We start from the raw sequence: 27325 nt of genomic DNA, 5'->3' as shown, positions 1-27325 counted from the left end.
AAAGAAACAAGTCGACCACAAAGAAAAAATATAATAAGGATAATATGAAATACTACAGACACAGAAATAAACTTCCAAATTTGGAAGCCAAAAAACATATAAAAAGTCATTGCATGAAAAAAAGGTTTACCCAAACCTATACATCCAACCAACCAACAAATAACGTAAGAGAAAAACTAAAATTAGGAATTAAAGCACTGTAGGCAACCAAACTTCCCTCACCAATGCATACTCCAGCCCGAGCATTGGCCAGCTTTCATCCCTCGACCAGCAAACTACGATCGCTAATGCTCTCAAGTCACCGGTATTATCACGTTTAGAGCATGAATATATTGGTAAACCTTTCTAGGGCCTCTAAATTCGTTACGAGAAGTTCGTCTTTTCGCTGCCCTGCTCCTTCTGATAAAGGTTATAGCAATTCCGACAGCCGCGCTGCAATCTTAAATATTTCATGTAAAGGTAATGTTTTATCAAAACACCCAATTTCATGTGCTACCTGCCAGGAAGGGACTAGGTGCAATTCCGACGTATTCAAGGTTCAACGGCTAGCAGTAGAAAATCACGTCCGGAACAAGGGCTGAAATCTGTGGATAAAAAATAATTTGGAGATATATCCGATACCTAGTTCTAAAAAATCTAGATGCATCTATCATTAAGGTTAGCTTTGAAATTACGAAAGATTGATTATAATTATTCTGAACAAGTTTCGTAGAGTTACATGCCATATCGAAGAACTGCTGGCACGTCCGTCCACGACCGAGTTCAGGCGTCAACTGCCAGGGGTAGCGGCTAAAACACCGGAAATTTGCTTGTGGCGCAATCACTACGTAATATGTTTCATTTCTTATTTCATATATGAATTCATTTTCTCGGACGAATGTATGGGATGCAATTAGTTCCTTATCAATTATTTTATAATTCATAAATTATAATTAAGTCTTCTACTGTCGCAGGTATTACAACCTGAAACTGTTTTAGTTAATCGATCTTTTGAATTTGAATTTTTAATTCAAGATGGCGGCCGTACAAGTGAAACTAGGTTTATGCAAATATTTGAACAATTAGCGAGCATAATAGGGGCAAGGATTTTGCTTTCATGATTAGAGCAGCATCCCGCAGTAGCCATACATGCGTGTGAATATATTTTTTCTCCTCAACACCCGCAGTTTTCGATCAAAGTTTTTCCAAAGAGCATTACAAAATTATGCTGTAGAGTATCGAGATTCAAGTCTGGATATAATTTGATTTATTCCCTTGAGGAAAATATAAACCTTTGTATGACTACTTCTACTGAAATATTATCAAAAGCATCTGCACAACATTAAATGCACTTGGATGGTTGACACCAATTACCCTCTCGCATGACCCCTAGCTCTTAATAACAACTCCAAAGGCGACAGCACACCTACCACTTGTCACGAATAGACACCAGGTTAAAATAAACATGCACGTCTGCTGGGTCACAATCACGCAGCGTCACAGACGGTACGACGAAATGAAACTATATTGAGCATCCACAGATATACAGAGCTTGGACACATTTTACATATTGGATGGGAACGGACAAGAAACAAAAACAACGAAAGGGCAATGTGACACACGGCGCGGGCAACGCTTTACGCTCTTTCGTGCTTTGCCTACTGTGAGGGAAGAGACGGAACTCCGTTCGATGCCGCCGAAGTAATACGTAACCTCTGATATTAGGATGTCCACCGTTCTAAGAAATATATAATTCCGCGGGCATTTCATGGTTTAGTGCCACAGGGCTATCTCGATGTTTTGAAGGTCGATGTCGCTTGCCTTTAAGGGACACAAAACCTCTAACGTTTAAACTGGCCTTATTTACAAATATAAAAGGGGAAGTTGACTCAATTGTTAGACATTTCCATTGAAGAAATTACGAACTCAGAGAAGATCATGACTATTTGCTTCCTCTTTATGAAAAGTTATTAGTCGATTGAAGGACGACCAATTGGGGTTTCCTTTTCCTCTCTTCATTTCTCTTCAACTAACTTGCTGATGATACATCCAAACCAAATCCATGGTCGTATTAACCGTTATTATACCTCTTTGTCTTCGAAACAACTTCTTCGTGAAAAGATCGCATCGTGGATTTCTATAAATAAGTAAAGGGTACAAGGAAAGAATACTCATTAGCCATTTCTTTTAATGTCACGGATTCATAGCCCAGTGACTAAAACGCTCTCAGGCCCACAGCTACCTCTAGTTCCGAGAAGCCTGCATTTCTTTTTAACGTATATTTTCAAGTGCATCTACATCTACATAATATTCTGCAATCCATCAAGGGGTGTTAGGTCACCACCCATATTTTAGAATAAAACCGCATGCTAAACCTATATTTGAAGGTTTTGCATGCAATTTTGCAAGTTTTGGGGATTATGAAGGCGCGGTGATATATTCTGAAGCCAACATGGGAACGCCAACGATAGGAAAACCATTGAGGCTACCTTCTTGTTACCACTTTGTCTGCAAAAGACCTCAAGGGCAAACAAACTATCCCAGAAAAAGTACAGGCCACCCATGGAATGCCAAGACAATGCATCGATTTCATCAGTTTATGTGCATCGGTAAAAACATACAGGCAATAGCAATATACATCTATAGAATATTACATGAACACCTAGGAAGGTGTATGGTACGGGGTGTGTCCACACTAGGCATGCACGGTATTCGAACAGACAAAGTCGCGCACTAACACACGAGACATATTACTGAAAAAACATGTTCACATACTTATGAAGTAGTTACCATTTATCGGACTCAAGAGTAATACACCTTGAACTACCAACATTTAGAGCCAATTCATCTAACTAGAGCGATATGTCTACCCTTAAATATAGCCTCCACTACTTTAAATATATGTATATATTCACCAACATACAAACAAATGCATATTCATGCACTATAAAATGTATGGACACACTAATACACGCATACGTACATTAAATAGGTAATAATGGTTATATTAAACTCCTAATTTATGCTAGCATTAGTATTTATTGTCTCTTTCTATTTTCAGATTTTTTATTGTCATTTTCTTTTATACATAACACAATAGGAAACTGGTTCGCCAAATTGTTCCGAATACTACCTAGCTCATTGCAGTATTTAAGTTACAGATATGGAAGAAAATTGAAAATACTAAATCAAAAGATACGAGTTTCTCAAGAATGTTTAAAAATAAGTTTTAGGCCGGAAAAGGTAAACTTGAAAGGGTGAAATAGTACACTTTTTTGGGATGCCTTTTAGGCAGAATGGTGGGAGCATCAAAGCAGAAGTACGAGGGTCATCCGGAAAGTAGTACCCGTTCGTGAAATAAAGACACAAAAGTAAATATTAACAAACATAAAAAATTTTATTTGAAAGAGGATACTTTAAACTACTTCTCAACATAATCTCCAAGCAAATTAAGGCATTTGTCATAACGTGTGACAAGTTTCTGTATTCCTGCTGCATAGTCCTTCGCCGCCAGCTCATTGAGATACGCGAGGGACCCATCTTGCACAAATTTTTGCATAATGCAGATGGTGTTTAACAATTTCATGAACAATTGTTCGAGAAACATTGGGAAAATGCTCACAGATGTCATCAATTGTGACGCGCCGATCGTTCCTCACGAATTCGTCAACTGAGCTCACCAGTTGGTCTGTAATGACAGACGGTCTCCCCGAACGCTCATCGTCGTGTGTGTTCCCCCTCCCCATGTTGAAGTTGCGACACCACCGCCGAACAGACGACTCGTCCATTACATTGTCTCCATACACCTCCTTTAATTGGCGATGAATATCACATGGGCGAACGTTTCTTGCATTGAGGAATTTAATCACTGCCCTCACTTCACAACTGGCGGCGTTCTCAATTTTTTTAAACATTGTAAACAATCACAGAAACAACACAGGCAATGCTAGCGTCACGCAACTTGGCTCAGAGAAGGCAGACAAGCCACTGAAGCTATCTGACCTCGTCCAGCGGCTACTCGCGTCGTCAGCACTTCATGCGGCACGAACGGGTACTACTTTCCGGATGACCCTCGTATATTATGTAAAGAGCGTTTGACGACGAAGTGGAAAATGATGGTGGGAACGTAAGATATCGATACAAAGAAATAACCAGTAAAAACTTTAATTTGGAGCTCAGAGTTCTGAAATAACTGAATAATTGGTCGTCGAGGAAAGAGGGAAAGTCAAGGGAAGGCTTTTGTGTTAGTTTGGAGAAAACTAAAGGAAAACAAATCATAGGACGCTAAGAACTTGCTCCGTTATGACTAACGGCGATCTGGAGAAATTTGAAGAAGTCAGCGTAAGTTAACCTAGGGGATACTGAGAGGTGATGAAATGCTGAGAAATGTAAAAAGAGATGATAATCATTTGAAAACGAGGTGGAGGCAGATGAAAATAGGAATTGTGGAATAAGTAAATAGATAGGTAAAAAATATTCAGTGATACTAATATTCAATCGGAAATTGATTAGTTCATTACATGCTAAAGGAATAGTGAGCTATTTGGCATCAAAGATGCGCCTCATTTTATCCGCTCTTTGTGTTCTATATTTATCTTTTGCGATGGAAACTTCAGCGGTACGTGTATATATTTAGTAGCATAAGAAATATTTGTCTTCGTTGATATATTTTCGAAATTGTAAAATCGCTAATAAAGAGTATCACTTGCGTCCATTCTTCAAAGTTTATATGACACTGGCTAAATTTTCGCAAGATCAAGGAAAATTTATTATGGAAGGGAAATGACGAATGGCAATTCCTTTCATATCTTAGGATCCAAGTGATGAGGAAGGTTTTTATTATTTGAATGCAATCTGCAAAATGTTAATAATTCACGGAAGGGGAGAAATGGTGTGGAAATATTATTTTACTCATAATAATTCTGTTAAACTTGTTGAACTTGACTTGGAAAAGCATTCTATGCATATGGTTTCTATGGATTTACATATAGTTATTATTATTGTATAATATTTTATGTAATGCAACAGGTTAAAAATACAACATTGGATAGCACTCAGATCATAAGATTAAAAGGCTGTGTTCTAAGGAATACAGATATCAGGATAAATAATTTGAATGCCGGCATTTAAACGTTTCTAACTCGTGAATGCGGAGTTAGTGTCGGGATCGTAAAGTAGGAATCAAAGAGGTTGCACAACACTTCCCTGAGCGCCTTCTTGAGCAGGCCATGAGTCTCTTTCCCAGTATTATCCAGTACCACACGGAATTCTTAATATCGTATCGCTGTTCCAATAAGCAATTTTTAATGGAGCGTAAGGGGGTCACGAAAATGAGGTTTCATTGACGAATGCAAAGAAAAGGTAAATTAATATGAACGTCATATCAAGAAATGTAATTAACAAGTTTGGCTTCGGTTTCATTGTACTTATCGGCTGGTCTGCTAAATAGAAATGAAAGAAGTAATGTCGAAGTGAGAGTACTTGTTTGGATATCATCAACCAAACTTTGCGCAGTGACTAACGTATAGGCATCCCACTGAGAATGCCCACGTTCAAATCCAGGAGAGAACAATTTTTTTCAGTTGTATCCAAATATCTTCTTGAGGTGATTTTAGGATCCCTTTCGACGGAAGTCGTACTCTCCTCTCCTGATCTGCGGATCCCTTGGCGCCTTTCGAAAGGAGTAGGCTAATGCCGACGCCGGGTTTCTCTCCACCATTCGTTCCCATCCTTCCCTAATGAAAAGAATGACTTTGGCGGTCAGTCGCCTCCCACAAAATAAACCTATAGTCGATTTTTAAAACTGTAAATCGAATACATAAACAACTCCTCCGCTTATACTTTTGAATAGACATTTCCCAAAACGGTAAATTCCTCGAATGCTTCGTGCAAGATAAAGGCAAGAGATACAGACAATTAAGACGTCAAAGTGTTCCTTTCGCACAAATTCATTTAAGAGGCGTTGAAGTACTTCTTATTAAAGTCAACTCATAGCTGAGGTATTACTTCGTAATGGTCTTTTCATAGATATGCTTCTTCTTACACTAAACTCCCAGCATCGAATAGTAGTAACTAAGGCTGCCGTGTAGGAAGACGAGTTTCGTGGGGATCGAGATGGTGCGGGGGCTATCGTACTGGCTTCCCACCCTGAGGGCGCGGGTTCAAGTCCCGGCGGTGCTGAATATTTTTCAGAGGTATCTCGATCCCTACATGAGGTGCTTTGTGGAGGGCACTTTGAGTGAGTACGCCGTCCGTCGGATGGGACGTTAAGCCGCGGACCCCTTGGCGCCTTTCGTAAAGAGTAGGCTAATGCCGACGCCGGGTTTCTCTCCACCCTTCATCCTTTCCTGTCCATCCCCTATGGCGCAAATGACCTTAGCTGTCGGTCGCCTCCCCTCAAAACTACTACTACTACGAGTTTCGTCACTTCCCCCTCATTGGACATGCATCGCAAAAGTGGGAAACGTGTCTCGCAACGTGTGTCGCATCGCTCTTCCGTAATCTTTGTTTATAGATCTCATGTAATGTGCAATTTGGTGTCTCATCTGCGTACACACCGTGCGATTGATTTGGTTCGGGCCATATGTTACGCCGAGTGGTTATGACCCCGTGGAATTCATTTATTGGTATTACCCGAGTGTCCATTTAGTAAAGGAGTGAGACGTGTGATGATGACTGCTTACTGTAATGTTGTTCAGGAGAAATTGGGATCGTGTGTAAAAGTAAGTAGTATAATCGATCTACGAACATTTACACTTAACGGAGACTTTTGGTAATATTTCAATTAAAATGACCACATAAATATTCTTCGAACCAATGCGTTGAAATTAACGTGCATCGAGATCTTAGATTGAGTAAATGATGACATAATGTACAATTCCCTTAGACTAAAAATGCAAATAGATATTTCGGATATTGTGCACTAAAACCATATTTCTTTGAATGTTTGGCTCACCACAACTCTCCAATGAGGAAATGGTAGTCATTTTTGAATTATTGATAACGGCTCTGCAACAACTGTTGGCTAGGATGCCGTTTTATTAAAATTCGTAAGGCCGCCATCTTTAATCATTATTTGAAGACAACAGAGTGTCAATAAGTCGAAAATATTTAATGAATTATTAGCTAAACAAAAGGGAAAATTAAATAAAAATTCATATTTTATAATGCAATAACAATCAACAAATGTTTAAACATATTTAATATCACAAATGGCAAATAATGGTGTTCTTGAGGATTGAATTGAAATACGTAGTGATGGCGCCACGATGGAATTTCCGGTCGGTTCGCCGCTTCCTCTGGCAGTTGGCGCCTGAATTCGGTCGTGGAGAGACGTGCTGGCGGAGTTATTCCGAGGTGAGTACCGAAAGGGTAGATGTATTGAAAACGCTTAAGTATTCCTTGATGCTTTTTTTAATTTTATTCTTTGAGTTCATAACTGTTAATTGGGAATTAAATCATTTCGTTATCGCCGAAGTTTTAAATGATTTTTTATTTGGTTCGGATGCATGTTATTCTTTCAACGAAGTCCTTTTCAGAGGTTGCCAACTTTCCAGCTGTTGGTTTTGAATGCCGTCCATGAAATTTGTAGCAACTGCACGATGATGAGTCCTCCAGTGAGGTGGATGACGCAGTACTGGATTCCTACCGATAGGGTCCGGGATTTAATCCCGGAGGCGGCAAATATATTTTTCAATGGTATCCCGATACCTGCTAGTGGTTTATAGTGGGGAGCACCTTGAGTGAGTACGCCGTCCGTCGGAAGGGACGTTATACTGCGGACCCCTTGGCGCCTTCCGATCAGAGCAGGCTATTGCCGACGCCGGGTTTCTCTCCACCTTTCCTTTGCCATCCATCCCTAATGGCGCAAAAGACCTCAGCTGTCGGTCGCCTCCCCTAAAACTACTGCTGCTACCACAGCCAGGTTTATATATCGGTTCTTTTAAGACCCGATGTATAGTTCACTTTAATTTCAAGGAGGAATATTTGTAAAGAAATTTCCGCAGTTAGACATTATTATATTTTTCTTACGATATTTTTCAATTTCAACTTGGAAAATTAATCCAAACAAAGGTAAAAGATATTAACATTGCATTTATCCTCTCCATAATATCCATGTACTCCATCTTCCGTATTATCTACGCTCGCAAGGTTGCTAGACAACATTATTATTATTTCACATTTATTAATTATTGGCACATTATTATATCAACACTGATTTTGATTCATTATTTCCTAATGTTTGTGTGTTATATCTAAACGACTTCTCAATTAATATAAATTTTAAAGTTTAGTTTTTGTTGATGATATTTAATTTAGAAGTGCCACTGCAGCTTCTTTGACTCTGTTGTAAAAGGTCGGATGATTGGAATGAAGCACGTTATACCAGGGAGGGTGTGGAATCTTGAGCACTTGCAACTACTCGAAATGTGAAACTTGTCTGATGGTGGAGAATGGGGTAGTGGGAATATTTGACATATTGTATCTGTTATAAATCTTTGAGGGAAATTATATCCATGGGCACGTGTTCGTGAAGACGGCGGAGGAATGCGATTATTATGACTGTACAATGTTGAATGACGTAAAGGTGCCCCATATCGAGAGCGGAAGAGCAGGGAAGGAATTAGACAATTCAGCACGCAGCACAGATTTTCCTCGTCCGAAAGAAAGTAGACGTCCAATAGATAGTTTCATTTCAGTTTCGCCTAGTTTTTTTTATAATTGGCATTTGTATTACCCGACAATATTTCTTAATTATATCCTAAAATTTCGGAAAAACCGTAATACGGAAAGAAGAAATTGAGTTTCTCGCTATCTTTCAAAGACTAACTTTACAACATATATTTTAAGGCGCAAGTTTTTAACCTTCATCTTAACGAACCATATTGTACAGTTTGTAGAAGGGTTTGTAAATGAAATTAATCAAAATTATATAGCACTCACTGCCTTAGTATTAGTATTTTGGGGTCATTTGCGCAATGATGGCTGGACAGGAAACATTGAAGGGTGGCGAGAAACCCGGCGTAGGCATCAGCCTACTCAAGAAGTTCTCTCGGGTTTCCCACTGGGTCAGGTTGCAGTACACCGACGTTTCGAAGGCTGACTCTGCCATCGTCTTCAGGGTGAAGCTGACTCTACCATCGTCTTCACCCTGAAGACGATGGCAGAGTCAGCCTTCGAAACGTCGGTGTACTGCAACCTGACTCGGTGGGAAACCCGAGAGAACTTCTTGAATACCATACGCCGGGAAAACCTGAGATCCTTCATTAGCCTACTCCTTTCGAAACATGTCAAGGGGTTCGCAACGTTACGTTTAATCCGACGGACGGCGTACTCATTCAAAGTAACCTCCACGTAGCGCCTCAAGTAGGGAACGAGATACTGAAAAATATTCAAAGGCCCTTTTGGTGGGAAGCCAGTACGCTAGCCACCACATCATCTCGAACCCCGCGCTCACTGTCTCTCAGGTAAGCGTTTAAATTTAAAAGATGATACAAATGAGTAATGTGGTGATAAGTAACCAAACGTTATTGAAGGGCTTCCCCTTGTGTCCCTTCTCTCCCCGCGGGATCAGCCGGTTAGACACCAACTGCGCCCCTCCGCAGTTGCGCCATTTATTCGCGGAAGTACATTTCGGGGACGACTGGCAAAATTAACTAAGCAGGAACACGCGCTCCTACTCCCTTCCCCTCCGCCCACACCCTATCCCTTCACCAGCCCCCTCTCTCCTTTTACCGCAGACTTCTGGCTCACATTCAATGCCTATAATTTAAACATCTAACCACTTGAGTCAATAAGTGAAATTTAACCATCCTTGACGTGGATTCTTCTAATCCTAAACAACTAGTATTCCATGATCAACTTGCTGCCCAGAGCATCTCCTACCATGACTTAATGTGCAGAGTCTACTCACTTAATACCCCAAAGTAAAATTAAAGCTTTAACCCTAAACGTATCATGAATGTTATAATAATTACGATTTAATTAAATCCGCTGCCATCACTTCCATCGTGCATTATTGAATATCTAAATTTCTTCGGAGAAAAAGTTGTCATTTTTCTTTCTAATCCAATTCCTCAAATAAAACGCTCCTTATAAAATTCCTTGGCTAACAATTGACAAAGGGAAATGCATGGCTGCACGGGGGACTCTTCAAGCATTCCATGAAAAACTAACTTACAATCAACCTCCTGCTAATGCATTTCAGTTTGTCCTGGTAAAACAACTAGAGGTTCCCAACTAGTTTACAAAAACTGAAATCCACACCATTAGGGTCGCATGCAGTGTATTTTCCACTTCCGATTAAACCAACTCTTCTCATTTCTCAACAAATATTTTCAACCGCTCCCTTTCACAGGAATCATTTCTTTCTTTGTAGAAAAATACATTAATTCGCCCCAACCCAAAACATTAAAAAATCATAGCCCCAGATCACAGCCCAAGTAGCTTCCTACTTATTTTGCCCGAAGTGCTACAGAAACTTGTTAATGAACAAATAACACATTTTGTGTGTTAGCATAATATCCTAGAAATACTTCAATATGACTTCCGCAAGACTCTGCATACTTCACTAGCAATGGCAAGAAAAACTGATTACCTTTGACCAACTCGCGGCATCTCTTGCAGTTCTTTCATTGATCAATCCTATTTAATTTCTACATTAAGTCCTTCGGGAAAAATCCCTCTGTCCGAGGAGGTCATTTGGTTTTTAAAATATTTTTTCATCTTTACCGGTTTAAAAAGCAAATTTAAAGGCCGCGACACGACGATTCAAGATCAATCAAACGAGCAGCCGGTAAAATTACAAAGAGCATTTAAAAAAAGAAACCTTTTTTCTTGTAAATTGCTCAACCTTTGTTTATTTGCGTTGACTCTCATCCCATACCTATCGCACTGAATTCCCAATTGACTCGGCAAAGCTTGCAACCCCTTGAATAACTGACTAACTAGAGCTTGGTCATCGACAAACCTAAGTGATCTTACGAATTCCCTCGGGTTAGCCTTCTGTCCATCCAGAATGTTCCTTTTTCTCAGCAATACGCTATTAATTTTTCATTCATTTCATTTTTCATATTTTTTAATCTACGACACAGGTTTACACGTCCCGATTGTATTATCAATTCCTCTCTATTAGTGATGTCATGAGTGCAATGGCATCGCGTTTGCCTCTCCAATTACTAAACCCAAACACATCATTTCCTAAGGAAACGTTTGACTTTATTTTCCTCCATCTTTATGTTCTGGATCTTTAGTACTACTTTAGCTTCATGGGGAATCAAACTTATTGTTCAATAGTCCTCGTATAATGCAGTCTTTAGCTTTGACGGAACAGAAACCTACGCTGAACTCATTTAGTATTCCCACCAGAATACTTCACGGTTTCTACGAATCAGTCCATTTACACTTATATTAATTCTACATTACAAATTACAAATATAATCTCACTCACTGGAAATAGTATTTTTTATTTTCAATAGGCAATAGACAATCGTATTTGCCTAATTTACCATCGTTTTGCTTATCTATTCCAGGATCAGTCCTAGGATGCAGGGAACCAGGAGACCGTAGCTGGTGAGTGTCATTTTCTTCTCATTCATTTTAGTAACCACTAGTTTTCCCTGGGTTCCGATATTTGCGGCAGGGATAGAAGGAGAGATACCTCTCACATTCGGGTGCCCATATGCAACTCAAGGATGACAGTATGACAAGGTTTAAATAACTGGAAATTGCCTTCACGTATTTACTTTCAGCTGCTTGGAAATCTAGCCATTAAGACTTCTTTTATCCGGCTTTGGAGAACAATACTTGGGTCTGGGTGTATCGAAAAGTCAAAATCTTTCTTAATTTGGCATAAATTCTCTTTAAACTTTGTAAAGTTTCGAGATAAACTGAAAAAACTCTTGCAGAGAATTAAAAATTATTCATGAGGCTTTCGAGTGCTCTATATTGTCCGAATCACTAATTTCGAGGTGGTTTTATGCCTTTAAGGAGGGCCGGGGAAAGGTTCACGACGAGCAACGCTCTGGAAGGCCGTCAACCAGCAGCCCCTTCAACCATCCAAGCAGACTTCTTTTTGTTCCCTTGGATTAAGGCAGCCCTGAGAGGAACCCATTTTTTGTCCATAGAAGAGATCCAATCAGCCGTGACGAAGACCTTGCGAGAAATCCCCGAAGACGACCCCTCCCATGGTTTGGTTTGTCACCGGCAGTAGACAAAGTATATTCACAAGAGGCAAAGTGGAAAGCCATAGAATACTGCTCCTCTCAAATGAAGAAATACTGCATCGATGTGTGAAATTTTGGCTACCACGATGTAAAATTAATTACTTATCCATTTTATTTTTCTTAAGAACTATGTGTTGATATTTAAACAATGAAATTAACATCTAAATGCCTTTTAAAACAACCATTAGAACACGAATCTCAATGTCACAGTTAAATTGTGAACTTTTCATTCTTCATCTTTGCAGGCAGTGAATTTTACATAATTAATTCTTTGCCAATTGATGGTTTGGCATGGAACTTTGAATTCTATATTCATCACTGCTCATCGTCACTCTGCGTACCACACTCGCATCTAGGCGATTCTAGGCGTGTCCAGGGATGGGATTAGTCACCCTCTTCTGTCCCTCCACACATACCTTCCCGTAATTCTCCTTATTTCCGAGCGTGTCTTCACCTTCTTGTGCAGCGACCCACGGTCACTCTTCCTCTGCAAACTGACATAAACCGCAAACTCCGGATTCCACTTCCCTTCTTTTGGTGTCGCGATTCACTATTTAACTCGATGTGCTTCATTTATCTTATCTTTAGAATTGCATGCCTAAGTATTTTTCCTCCGCATTTCGAATAGTCTCATTAATTATTCATGGTTTACTCGTCCTTCAGCTGTAGACTGTTCCTGTGATTTCTTTCTCGGTTATTGGTTTCTCTTTTTTCATATATACTTACCCCATTTTCCTCGTATGTCCAGAGCTCCTGCCACTCATCCATGACTTTTTGCAGTCCACCAAAACTTCTTCCTTGTCAATTCAATTCATGCTTATACGGTTCATTTCATCACCCGCCGCCCCTAACTTATTTTTTGTCGTCGGAAGCTACACTTCTTAAATTCTAAAATGTGATCAGAGTCCACGTCAGGTAGCGTCAAGGCATTCCATTTGATTGGTAACAAACCATAATATATGTGCCAATTCCATGGCATTATGGATTTTACATGGATACTTGCGTCTTTCGTGTTGTCTAAACAAATGATCCCGCGTCTCTTTAAAACTTAATGGCTTCCTTCGCCTAGCATTTCACTAAAATCCATCTTCGCATTTTCTTTTCATCTTAATATATACTCCAAGGACCTTCACGAGGGTGGTCTGAAAAGTTTCCGAGCTGACAAAGGTACAAGACATTTTTTTTAACTTAATCAAACAAAACAAGGTTATATTCTCTTGCCTGAGGACGTAGGGACGTATGAGAAACAAAAAACGAAATTACATATATATCCAGTGTCAGTCACCGACGGACAACCACCAAGGTAATATATTTGCCTGGAGGCTAGGGGTCATGACCAGTTAGTTGGCTGATGTCAAAGTACTTTGCTCAATCAGTAGTGAAAACACAGTAGCGTGTGATACAGCAGCGCGCCCGCAAGCCCTTATGGGTCCCGCCCTCTTCTCCTTTTTATCATTGAATATTACTTTTACTGCGCTCATATTTGGGGGCGCTGATAGGACAGACAGTGGGCGCTTCAGATTTTTCTAAAACACTTCTATTAGTTCTCCATTAATAACTCCGTCTTTGCTAGTGCCGTTGTCAAGAGATGCTATCGAAAGTATTCAGAAAATTTCTAATCCGAAATCAATAACAGCATTTATTATTTCAAACTTTTTCTCAAGTTGAGAACATTGAAGAGGAATATTTTAAAGGAGAAAGAGAGTATTATCACGTCCGATCGATGAAATTAAAAAAGAAACTAGCGGGGGACTTAAACTCAAATACGCGTCATCGTTTAATAATAAAACGTGAGACTCTTCCACTTACTGCATTAGTTGTTTTATTCCCTCTATAATTGTTGTTTAATATCATCTCTAGCAACACTACACTTGAACTTATTCCCCCTATATATCTGTGCGTTACATTACAGAGTCATGTAAAGTACAGTGGTAGACGCTTAGATTTTTTGGCGAGATTGAGACAACATTGTCTTATACGTTAATATATGTTAAAATCAAGGGAGTTAATGCATAAAATATTTTAGGTTCTCCTTAATTCGACAAAATATAATATTTGCCTAGTTAATTATTAATTATTATCCACAACATAATAAAAAAAATTACATACATTTAACACACATACACATACAATAATTTGTAAAAAAATTCCTGGTTATATTTAAAATCCCTAAATCGCATGACGCTCCTGCGAAAGAGAAAGGAAGAATCCAGGGAAGTGACAAGGAGAGGAACACCGTGACATAGCCGTGCACTGCTGATAAAGATTACGATCAAGTATTTGAAGCACCCAACTCAGTAATGATGACAAGTTCTTGGCATAATGATTAAATTGCATATGCATAGTGGTTAATTTTTGATCTATCTGAAATGCTCAAAACCACATATATTGTCACTGTGTGTGACTTGGTTCCTTAGTTACCAACACACACACACACACATTTAACCACAACGCTGTTCCCTCTCATGGCATCAGAGTTAAAAAAAATGATTTCAAGCTATGGACTCCCTTTTACTCTCTCTGAATGAATGCTCTAAACTGCATCAAATGGGACTTGAACTACCAAATTACTCATATTCGTGTTAAAAGAGATTAAATCAACTGCAGATGCTATAAAATTGTAATGAGTAGCAAGGTTGAAGAGTTCTGTTCCAGTAGAGAACAGATATTGGCCGGCATGCCAAGCTTTATTTCCATTTAATGGGAAAAAGAGTTAATTGTTCTATTATAAAATTAATTTAGTTTTTTAGAATGGAATATGGTGGCTACAAAACTTGGTTATTGTAGACAGCAATTCTGTAGGTTTACATGATTTTTTTACCATGACAAGATGCTAGTCACAAAATGCTATAGGCAATGTACAATAGAAAACCTCCTGAGAAGAACCCAAGTAGGAGCCATAGGATATGAATTGGATCTTTGAGAACACGATGGAGAAATGAACCTCGTAAAAGCAATAAACACAATGCAATTAACAGTTATATGATAGGTGCATCAGAACATTAGATCAGAAACAGTATGAGAAAAATGTCTAATGTATTAAAATCTATAGATGTTTGCTAGAAGCACATTACTGACCTGAATTTGTAAAAGCTAGCTATTCTTGCACATTCCAGTAGATAATTATATAAATAATTGCCACATTTGAACAGGAATATGGGGATATATCCAATTACAATATAGGATTCAGATAAATACACCTGCACTGCCCATATTTTCCCATGAATAAAGCAATCATTTATGTATCACAAAATTTTACCCAAACATTGTGCCAAATATGATTAATTGCTAATAATTTGGGTGTTAGCCGTTATATGTAATAATAAATTAAAATTAACGGTCAAATACTTAAAATTGCATTTTATTATGTGTGTGCACAGGTACTGCAATAGGTACACGATGTAAAAATCAGTTTTCTTTTGCTTGTTTAATGAAAGTTCGATTTCAGAGCCATATTCTAGGTAAAAAAAGCAGCCTTAAAGTTGAAGGATATGATTGGCTCAAGAAAAAACTAATTTATAAATATGTGTCTTTCATTTCCAATCAGATATCATTGAATTTGAAGATGAAACCCAAAGGTGTAATTTTGGGGCAAGATGAATTAATAAAAATGGAAGTGTTTCATTCCCTGTCCATCTCTCCCCCTCCCCCTATGGTTGCATTGATCCTAGCAATCAATGTGGAGCCGGATTAGGATATAACGTACTGAAGAAATTATCTGTGGGCAAGTGATTTATGCTGGACCTCTGATTCATTGCTAGTAAGTAGAGGCTGTGAACTTAAGATGGAATTTGATCATTGTTACGACTGACATTGTATGTCTCAGGCAGTATTGTAAAAGTCATGCATGATAAGGATGAAGGGAAGAATACAATTCCGTAGAGAGGAGATGAGTTGGGAAATGGCTTCCTTGATGATCATTTATGTGACGAGAGAAGGTTTGGGGTGTTTGGGAAGGTTCCTGCTGCACCCTCCATGAGCATTCAATGAAGACTGCGAGTGGGAAGACCTCAGAGGAAGATGACGACACTAACAATATTGGCATTTATCAAAGTTTGATCAATGGATATCAAAAAAACCTTGAGGCCAAAGAAATCCCATGTGATAGCAATCAAGACTGAAAATACAATTGGAAACAAAATTTGTCCAAGTAAAACACGTTTTCAAATGGGTCCCATTAGTCAGGCTTGCACACACGATTTACAAGCTGTGACACTGGATATGATTTTAATGCTCACATTGGCCTATGTGAGGGAGAATACTTGATTCCTATCCTTTTGAAACCTTACCTTGTGATATTTCAAGAATATATATTTTACGGTTATGTTATACCATTAATTATTTAACAGACTCAATTGATTTAGATGTAAGCTTTATTTATTCTAAATAAGTATATTTTATATAATGCTAAAAATTATAATGAGCGGACCCTGAAAACTGACAATTTTAATGCCCTTGGGAAACTACATGAGTGTAGGAATACGCTTCGATCATTTAGATGTGACAGCAAAAATTGTTGTTCAAATATGTCCTCATCTAGTTCTGGACAATATCCAGGTACTGTGTCCCGAAGCATACCAAGAAGGGAGTTATGGACCATGTCAAGGTAAGTTATTCAAGAATATATTTTGTATGATGTACACATATGCATTTCAGAGCACAGATGGATGCATTTACGAAGGTGAGAAATTGGTCTTTAAGACAATTTAGATGTTCAAGGAATCTTAATGATCCTAAAATGATTTTAAAATAAAATAAATAAAATTCCGAGGTGTAGGGGAACCGATATCACTTTAGGCCAGCGATACCAAGATGGCATCGCTGCCGTCCATTCGGTATCTTGCTGTGACCCTGGACGCCAGACTAAATTTCAAGGAGCAGGTCGAGCAAATCAGCACCAAAGCCTATGTCGTTGCGACCACACTGCAACGGCTTATGAACAATGCTGCTGGCCCCTAGCAGAAAATGGGAGAACCACTTGTGCCGGTAACAACTTCAGTGCTCACCTACGGTATACCTATATGGGCTGATAGACTGCTCTTGAAAGGGTATCGCAGGAAAGTAGCAGCGCCCTACCGAATCAGTGCTTTACGGGTGGCCAGTGCATTTCGCACGATCTCCGAAGACGCCATCGACGTCATTGCAGGAATGCTACCAGTGGAGCTCCTGGCAAAGGAGAGGAGGAAGTGGTACTTACGGGAGAATTCGCCAGAAGAAGAAGATCGAGGTGAGAAAAGAAAGCGTCAATGATTGGCAGAAGATACCTCAACGAAGGGAAGGTGGACACATCGACTGATGCTGAACGTAGAATAATGGGTAAACCGGTCACACGGGAACCTCAAATACTATATCACTCAAGTGCTATCGAGACAGGGAACAATTATTCCCCGTCTGCTCAGGATGCCCAGGAATTGAGGAGACTCCTGCGAAAGAATTTTTGTAGTGGCCACGTTTTGGTTCATCGCAGGCCATCCTTGAAAAGAAGAATAAAATTCGTCTGACGCCTGAAAATTTGGTGGAGCGGATGCTGTTTTGGGAATCGACCTGGAGAGCGATTTACGTCTACATTGCAGACATCATGAAGGAATTGCGCCGAGTAGAGCGCCTTAGTAGATTGACTTAGAAGTAGTCTATACGGTAAAATACCAAGGCGTTCCGTTCACTAAAGATTTAACCTTGGGGATTCGCATACCTGACGTCTGCGGGCAAGCATATGAAAAATGGGTTTTATGTATTATCAACATACATTGGTCGCTTGGGTCATGCATATAAAGTTCGGGTAATAGATGCCAGAATTAGAAGACTCAAAGACTACTCCTTCCCACGAATAACGCGGGATAGCAACTACAGCGTTATAGATAGCGAAAATTCCACTTGCCACCCTCAGCGTCTAAAGAATAATTATTCCTGCTTAATTGCGTGCTCTTTCACTAGCTTATTTTGTTTTGTTGTAAAAAACCATTCTTTCCGAATTACCTCAGTAGTGTCCTGTTCATTTGTCTCCTCTTTAATCCTTCGTCCCTCTCCGTGGGGGACCCTCCCGCTACCTGTAGCGTTGGGTCACACTCCCTGTCTTTATCCTAGAGCAGGAGAGCGTTTTATGTTGCCTGTTCATGTGGAACGGCTTGAAAATAAAAATCTCCATTTCTGTCACTACTGCTTTGAAACGGAAGTGGCGCAAATATCCGTTCCATAATCCTGTGACGTACAAAATCACTAACAGTATTCCCGAAGATGAATTCCGCATTTTATTTTATACCCCCACTACTCTGTCCAAAGCCCTATCGTCGAAGAAAAGCCCTATGGAGTGAATTAAAAGAACTGGCGTTTGCGGAATTCATTGTGAGTGAGGAGCTATTTACTCTGGTAGGACGGGCAGATGTTTTTCGACGCGTATTAGGGAACACAGTAAAGACTACAATACAGGCCATACTAATTCGTCATTTGCCAAACACTAAGCGGATTGCAACCATTTCTGTGGCTTCGTCTTCAAAATGCTTCACAATTGGATGCAGGAAAGAAGCTAGACGTCATGGAACAACTAGAATCCATGCGTCGCAAGGACTTCCTCTCCAAATTACCCCAGGAGTGTTCTGTTCATTTGTCCCCTCTTTTCACCAATTCAATCAAGTCCAATTATTATCTTCACCCTCCCCCCTTCTCTCCTTCTCCATCCCACGACGTCCATGGTATACAAGATCCCTTATCCTTGCTCATAGAGATTCCCCCCTCCCCTGTGCAATACCTAGACGGAAATGCCTCGACCCCTTCCCACCCTCCTCCTTCGCAGACCAGGAAGAGTTTTTTTTTCCTTTTAACAATGCGGAAAATATGCAAGCCTGGATCAAAAAACAAAATTGTCCATCAGGTCATTTGAAAACAATCCTTAGAATAATGATTCCATATCATTTGCAACAGGACAATTTTATGTGCTGGTTTTTGTGTTCAATGATTTAGCAATTCCAATGCGTTCACACGGGTAGACAAAGACTCCAACCATGCCAATGTGTGCTTTTCATATCTAATGCATTCGAGCACAAGCTTGCATACAGGCATTACAATGAAAATGCATTTCTCACAAGGCTGAATCCGTCAAAAAACAAGAAGGGTGGAACGATAGGTTGAATTATCCGAGCATTCGATTCTGGTAAAAGTTGCGTGTTTTCCATCTAAAACATCGAAAACAAGTGAAAAGTGTTATGCAAAGATAATCTTCGTCCTTTTTTGAAAAGAGTAAAACATACCGAAAAACCTTTGGTTTAACAGATTTGATTGAAAATTAAGTTTTCAATCTCAAAAGTCAATGTCAAAGTTCAAGGCTATGTCCTGAACAGGGGTTACTTTTCCTTTTAAGGAAAAGCGTGACGATACTGTTTTGCCTTGAACCATGCAACTTCTAGGTGAATGAAAATTATCTTTTAACCAAGTCCTCCAGGTTTACTTTGCTTTTCAAAAAGTATTAATTTTTCCCCGTAAGGCTCAAACTTTTTCTTACGCTTAGTTTTGATGCAGCAACCCATATTTGAGGTGGTCCAATCGAGGTCCACTCAATGTTTCTCCATCATACTTCAATTCGGTACGAAACTAGCGATGCTGGGAAGCATAAAGGTATGCTGGTCAAGTTCACTGCCCGAATGTGTTCACTGGTGTCAGTAACCCAAGGGCTGTACTGGTTGGGAATTCTGGCGGATCTAAATCATGGACTCGGGCTCAGGAGCATGGTCGCAAAGCTTCATGTTATAACTCATTGGGATTTAATAAGTCTTCGGCAATTTATCTGATCCTAAGTCTTCAGCAAAAACACAATCACCAATTATGATAGCAAGGAAGAGCGATAACCTGTTGAAGGTCTGAGTACCAAAGAGAATGAAGCCTGACTAAAAGAGATTGCATCGAAATAGGTTCACGCGTTTCTCACCCAGAGCAGGCTCGAGGCTTAAGACACTAACATTGAGTGCGGATGCTCTTGCTTCCTCTCTGCTGGCCGAGGATTCATCAAGATCGCGACTCCTCCTGAGAGGTCGGATAATACAAAAACAAGGATTGCCTCTGCCTTATCATTCCCGGTTATATGAACAATGGCTCGACGTCCATCTGAGAATGTGTAGGAATTAGTTTTAGGGCGGAAAAGGTAAACTTGAACAAGTGAAATACTACACTTCTTCGGGATGCCTTTTAGGCAGAATGGTGGGATCATTAAAGCAGAATTATACTTTGTAAAGAGCGTTTGACAACGAAGAGGAAAATGATGGTGGGAACGTAAGATATCGATACAAAGATATAACCAGTAAAAACTTTAGTTTGGAGCTCAGAGATCTGAAATAACTGAATAATTGGTAGTCGAGGAAAGAGGGAAAGTCGAGGGAAGGCTTTTGGGTTAGTTTGGAGAAAACTAAAGGAAAACAAATCAAAGGACGCTGAAAACTTGCTCCATTATGAGTAAAGACGATCTGGAGAAATTTGAAGAAGTCAGCGCAAGTTAACCTAGGAGATACTGAGAGGTGATGAATTGCTGAGAAATGTAGCAAGAGTTGATAATCATTTAAAAACTAGGTAGCAGCAGATAAAAATAAGCAAATAGATAGGTAGGAAATATTCAGTGCTAATAATATTCAATCGGAAATTGATTAGTTCATTACATGCTAAAGGAATAGTGAGCTATTTGGCATCAAAGATGCGCCTCATTCTATCCGCTCTTTGTGTTCTATATTTATCTTTTGCGATGGAAACTTCAGCGGTACGTGTATATATTTAGTAGCATAAGAAATATTTGTCTTCGTTGATATATTTTCGAAATTGTAAAATCGCTAATAAAGAGTATCACTTGCGTCCATTCTTCAAAGTTTATATGACACTGGCTAAATTTTCGCAAGATCAAGGAAAATTTATTATGGAAGGGAAATGACGAATGGCAATTCCTTTCATATCTTACGATCCAAGTGATGAGGAAGGTTTTTATTATTTGAATGCAATCTACAAAATGTTTATAATTAACGGAAGGGGACAAATGGTGTGGAAATATTATTTTACTCATTATAATTCTGTTAAACTTGTTGAACTTGACTTGGAAAAGCATTCTAAGCATATGATTTCTATGCATTTACATATAGTTATTATTATTGTATGATATTTCATGTAATGCAACAGGTTAAAAATACAATATTTTCCTAAATTGTAGTTACAATTTAATACTTTTTAAGTTTTTCCAGCTAGTATTCAATATTTGAGATTGGAATTTGCAATTGTCCCAAAATTTTTCACTACAATTTATTTTTAAGTTTTCACTCATTGTCAGGTGTCGTTCCAACACTAGAGAGCGTTCAGATCATAAGATTAAAAGGCTGTGTTCTAAGGATTACATATATCAGGATAAATAATTTGAATGCCGGCATTTAAACGTTTCTAACTCGTGAATGCGGAGTTAGTGTCGGGATCGTAAAGTAGGAATCAAAGAGGTTGCACAACACTTCCCTGAGCGCCTTCTTGAGCAGGCCATGAGTCTCTTTCCCAGTATTATCCAGTACCACACGGAATTCTTAATATCGTATCGCTGTTCCAATAAGCAGTTTTTAATGGAGCGTAAGGGGGTCACGAAAATGAGGTTTCATTGACGAATGCAAAGAAAAGGTAAATTAATATGAACGTCATATCAAGAAATGTAAATAACGAGTTTGGCTTCGGTTTCATTGTACTTATCGGCTGGTCTGCTAAATAGAAATAAAGGAAGTAATGATTGCGTCTGCCTTATCATTCCCGGTTATTTGAACAATGGCTCGACGTCCCTGTCTTGCCATAACCGTCCGTATTAACGTCCGACGCCCTGGTACGCTAAAATACTTCGGCCAACCAGTTTAACATTTTACTGTTTTCCTATGTATCAAATTAAATCAGATGTCCTTATTATGAACTCAATTCAAGGTGACTTATGTCTTAGGTTCATAGTAAAGCCCGGAGAATGATGCTAATTTCATCTTAAAATTTTATTCTTGAAAATCAAAAAGTTATTTCCCTGAAAGCAGGGGAAAGTAGGGAGGGTTAAATCCGATATGCTAGGGAAACATTTGATCAGTGTTTATTTTGGCCATAAATATCAGGCAATCAAAGGAAGCATGTTTTGTTTGGTGGAACGTGACCACCTATCTTATATTTTCAAAGGATGAAGTTTCCTTAGGGGACGTAATCTTGTCACGAACGCACGCTTCACGACGTGGTTCGTCGTGGAACTTATGGTTAAAGATTGAGGACAACGAATTGGTCTCGGGCTCTCTTAACTATTGTCTAATTTGTCTTCTATCTCCCTTTCGAAAATAATAATATAATTATTGCAGAAAACGAAATCTCCATTTCTTAGAATAAGCCGACGACTTCGGAAATTCCAAGAGCCAGAGTTGCCAATCTTTTATTTCTCATTGCATGCTGTAAAGGCTTGCAACTTTTGCTCGACTGTTGCTCTCTCCATTCCTCGCGGATGCAAATCAAAGGTTTTCGATTCTTTTATCTCAAGGGATATCCGCTGGCAGTATGTGCGTCGTGAAGATATGTCGACTGTTTTCTTTATGCATTCAATGGGAGTCAATTAAATGAAGTAAAACAACCTCAGCAAAGACATAATATTAATATTTTTTATTTCACGGCGTCATTTTGGTGCTGTTGAGACTATAGGGATTTCTTAAACCTTACCCTTAAAAATTCCATTAAGGGCAATTACAAACACGTGACCCTATGCAGCGGAAAGTCCAGGCAGGGTCATCGAACCCGCGAAGCGTGAGTTGGAAATCATTTACGTTACCCCGCCGCGACCAGTCGAAGGTAACTTGCTTCGCTTCTCAGTTCCTCTTTCGCCGGCCAGGAAATGACAAGGACGACCGCAGGTAGGGAGGAGGGGGGGGGGTGTACCCGGACATCAATGCCTCGTGTTCCCTAGGGAAATTTATTTGACCATCACGGCAATAAAGCAATAACTTACCGCTTCTTCAGTGCGGGCTGCGGCGAGTGACTGCATTTTATGCTGCAGCGTCCGGTCACTCTCCAAATACTAGGAGGATCTAGTTGTTACCGTTCATGCACGGGATCGTTAAAACTAAGTGAGCGCTCGATAATAGGAAAAGAGGGGAGAACTTCATGAATGAAATGTTCTTGTTATTGAAAAACGTTGGCTTTTTTATGTATTAAGCTTTGATTGGGTTTTATTTTGAATACTGAATATGTAGGAACAAATAGAATCTGGGTTGAGCCTACGATACTTTATTCTTAGCTATAATTCACGGAAACTTTTTTAACTATGAATAAAGGCTTAAGTTGAATAAGTACGGCCCTGCACGTTTGCGAGACTAAATTTTCATTTCGTTTTAAAACACTGCAACTATCACTCATTGTTTACCTAGAAATTATTACCAATTATGGCAGGCTCGTGGAATTGGCATTCGTCATAATGATGTGAAACCGCGGATTATTCAGTGAAAAATGCACGAGCTTCTTCAACTTCCTTCTCCCGCCCTGTCATTCCTTCATTCTTGCCTACTACTCCGCCGATAAGTTGAGAATCCGAGAGCTCTAGGAAGGGGAAATCAAAGGAACGAGGATCTCAGTCCACCACAGTCTGGGGAGGATTTCGCCTTTTTTCCTAGGATTCAACAGTAACGGTCGCCGCTTATGATATCGTCGTCTTAAGCGTACACTAATTCACGGGAGCGGCAGACTTGAGCGTTTTCCCACGGTAATTTGCGCTGTAATCTTCTTTAATAATTGCGGCCATATTTCTCCGATGCAACACCACATGGCGTTCCTGGCAAGATATAAAGAATCTTGGTATTATGTTAGACCATTCATTATTCAAAAGCCTACCGTAGTTTAATCGGCCTGAAATTGTTTTTCATCGGTGTTGGATACCGGAGGGTGTATGGTCGGTTCGGGGGCTATTGAAGTATATTCAAGTTCTCTGGCATTCCAGCGAGGAGACCTACAGACGAAGGGAAAGATGAAAAGAATGGAAAGAGTGGTTGCACGAGTTTCCTGTTGCTGACCCAAGGAGGTATCATGCGCAGCTCGTTGGGACCCATTTCTCGGCCTTCGTGATTAAAATGAGACGAAGGCAGATGGCCGGCCCATCACGCCGCTCCTGCAGTACCCTACGGATCTGCAGACAGCGACGTCCTACTGTACCATGTTACAGCGACGCCATCGAAACCGGCGGCGCTGCCTTCGGAAAATTCAGAGGAAAGAGAGTGAGCAAGAATGATTCGAGATGAGAATAAGGGATAGAAAAGAGAAGAGGTGATGAGAAAAAACGACGGATGTGGGGATGATGTCGACTTAATTGTCTTTTTCGAATTTTACAGTAAATGTTACATATGTTCAGTTACAATCAGATTACAAATATCTTTACACAAAACAGTTTTTCTGCGCAATGCATTTAAGGATGAGGGAGAAAAGGAGAATAGGTGTGCCATAAAGCTTTCCTTAATATTCTGTAAGAGCCATAATTTTCCGTAATTTCTCTAGATGTCCTACCTATTTCAATCGCTAAAGAGTTCCCTTAATTTCACCCCCCTTTCCCTTCAAGTGACCTACATGCCTTTAAAGCCCTATCGGAGGGCCCTACCGCGAATGGGCCATGTCTCAATCTAAGGGGATTCCTGCGCACTGCACTATTGCCCTGGAAAAGGAGTCGCTTCCCTACCTTTACAAACTGCAAGGTCCACCGTCGGAAGAACTCTGCTCTCCATCGGCGATCCCCCGTCCAATGTGCACTTCACTTCACTCTCGCCCGCGCACACACACACACAAATGACCATGCACTTCAATGCCACGACACCCACTCACTGCACCAACACACTCCGCTTGGGCTGCTCGCCACTCTCTTGCGACCCTACCGCAGCCATGGGACCACGAGGCCTGGTGGGGTGTTTGGACATTTGTTTCTGCCGGAAACATTGTGTGGAAAAAACGTGGTTCAGAATGTTATTTGTGATGAGTTGAATGGCTTCATAGAAATGCGCTGGCGTATGTAGCCAAGGATGCACTGAACATTTCGAAGGGGTCTCGCCAATCGAATGGCGTCGTTCAGGAATATTTCCCATTACATTCCTCTTTTCCTTGTCTGCTTTCAAATTGTGAAACAGGCTTTGTAGGAACAACCTTACTTCTCAGATTTGGAAAGAAAGGAAAGATAATGTAGCTATTTTAGAGGATACCCTTAACAATGAACTTTGCTCTAAATGCTCCATTAAAATATCTTAGAATTCTAGAGAAGTGACAGCATGGTTATCTTAAGTCCCGGTACCGATAGGAAGTATAAAGATGGAATGGCTCATTTAGATGACGAGGGGACAAAGGGACAAAGTTAAAATTTTGACAATATCGAAATATAATTGGCTGAGTACGAGCAAAAATAAACTGAGAAACACGTCAGAAGGGCAGCACCTCCAGTAATCTTCACCTGCAATGGGAAGATAAAAAAAGACTCCATTACGAAATTCATAGTTTAAACAAATGCATGCTTAACCAACAACCTCATCACTCTACTCCAAATTATTTTTGAAGCCAAATCAGCAGCAAGGAAGTTTAACGCGAATGACAGTTACAAGCACGTACAGTGCGATGCCATCGCATTTACTAAAATATCATAAAATTTAGCCACTCGCTCGTCCTGTTCTAAGGCACAAGTTTCAGACTTTTAATTTCGACATTTTCAAATATTTAGCCACCGTCATGAGCAAACGCTGAGAATCTACTTACGGCGCTCACGTCCAGCAATGGTCCTTGCACCTCGGGCCGGAATAAGAGTCCCTCCGTCGCAAGAACCCCGATCGCACCACTCACACGGTCTATTCCTTCTCCCTGGTGCCGCGGGGCTTATATAGGGAAGGTCCTGGGAAGGGTATGAGGGATACTCGACTTGAAGGCGGTCGCTTGATGTCGAAGGGGGCAGAGGGCACAGGCGACGGACGAAAGACGTAGCGTAGACCTGTGGGACGGGGAGCAGGCATGAGTAAACGGGTAAGGGGGGTGGGAAGGCGAGTGAGGGGAGGGGTCATACCCTTGAATCACAGGGGGGCGCAGTCCGGTGTTCATGGTCGATCGTCTCATTTGAAAAGTGAGAAAAAGCAGGAAATTTTGGATTCGGTCAATCTTCGGGGATTCGATATATTCGAAGACATTTCTAAAAATTACCGGCATTTGTATAGACGGACAACTTACGTTCAATGGTGCATCTGCCATCGAATGATACGATAAGAGAATTTGATTGAGGAGATTTCATAACCCAGTTTGGATTTGCAGAGGAAACGGTGGCCTTGCCGATGATGGCCGTTGGAATGCAGTGCTCACTCCAAGTGTGAAGGTTAAGTTGGCTGAACGTCTATAGGGTGATATTGGTGGGGCGCGAGTGGGGATGCATAATGCGAGGAGGTGATTGGTGAAAATAAAATTTAAAAAGGAGTTGACAATAGGGAGAGTGTGGCTAGATGGGTATAAAAGCTACTAGAGTGATCATGGAAAGGGACGCTGTATATACGTTCATAAAGTCTACACGAACCTTTAAGAATGAATCAGAGCCTATCGGTGGGTTTTATATAATACTGTTCACACAAAATTACAATAAAAGATTTTTGAAAGAAGTTCTTTTGAGTTATGGCATTACGATTTTTCAATATTAGCCGATGTTTTGCATTGTTTTACAGCACAAAGTCCACTCAATGATTAGCAAGCTCGCTAGCTTTCGCCATCAGTCGAATAGCGAAACACGCTCCATTAAATGTGACGGCGTTCTTGTTGTCGCCTCGTACTAGAAAGCTGTGCACAGAACTATTAAGATGGCTCTGTCAGCCTGATTATATTCCTCGAGCGTAGAAGAATACGCACGGTGATGGAATCACCCAGAGGATAAAGGTGCGAATGAAGGCCGGGAATCTCTTCAGAATAGATAGAGAGCAAATAAGAATCACGAAGAGGCATGAATCCAATCTAGTGAAGAAAATTCGTTATTACGAGTGACTCAGTAGAAGCCGCTGGATTACGGGATAAAGGATCTACACTCCAATGTAATACAAGGTAATTTAAGATTCCTTTAATGAAATCGCAAAATTAAACCAGATGGAATCTTAAATAAAAGGGAAAAGACT

At 40.1% G+C, this 27325-nt stretch overlaps 1 long non-coding RNA gene across 1 annotated transcript in view; it reads right to left on the bottom strand.

The window, feature by feature from the left end:
• The window catches only part of LOC139689396 (uncharacterized), a 52005-nt gene extending 27073 nt beyond the window's left edge, over positions 1 to 24932 (bottom strand). The window contains exon 1 of the long non-coding RNA XR_011701319.1: positions 24883 to 24932. This is a non-coding gene — a long non-coding RNA (uncharacterized lncRNA). The remainder of the gene's footprint in view (positions 1 to 24882) is intronic.
• Positions 24933 to 27325: the final 2393 nt, after the last annotated feature.

Source organism: Hetaerina americana, unplaced genomic scaffold (genome assembly GCF_022747635.1).
Source record: "Hetaerina americana unplaced genomic scaffold, ioHetAmer1.1.p SCAF_23, whole genome shotgun sequence".
In the NCBI taxonomy this organism is placed as follows: Eukaryota; Metazoa; Arthropoda; class Insecta; order Odonata; family Calopterygidae; genus Hetaerina; species Hetaerina americana.
This window is presented reverse-complemented; position numbering and strand designations above follow the sequence as displayed.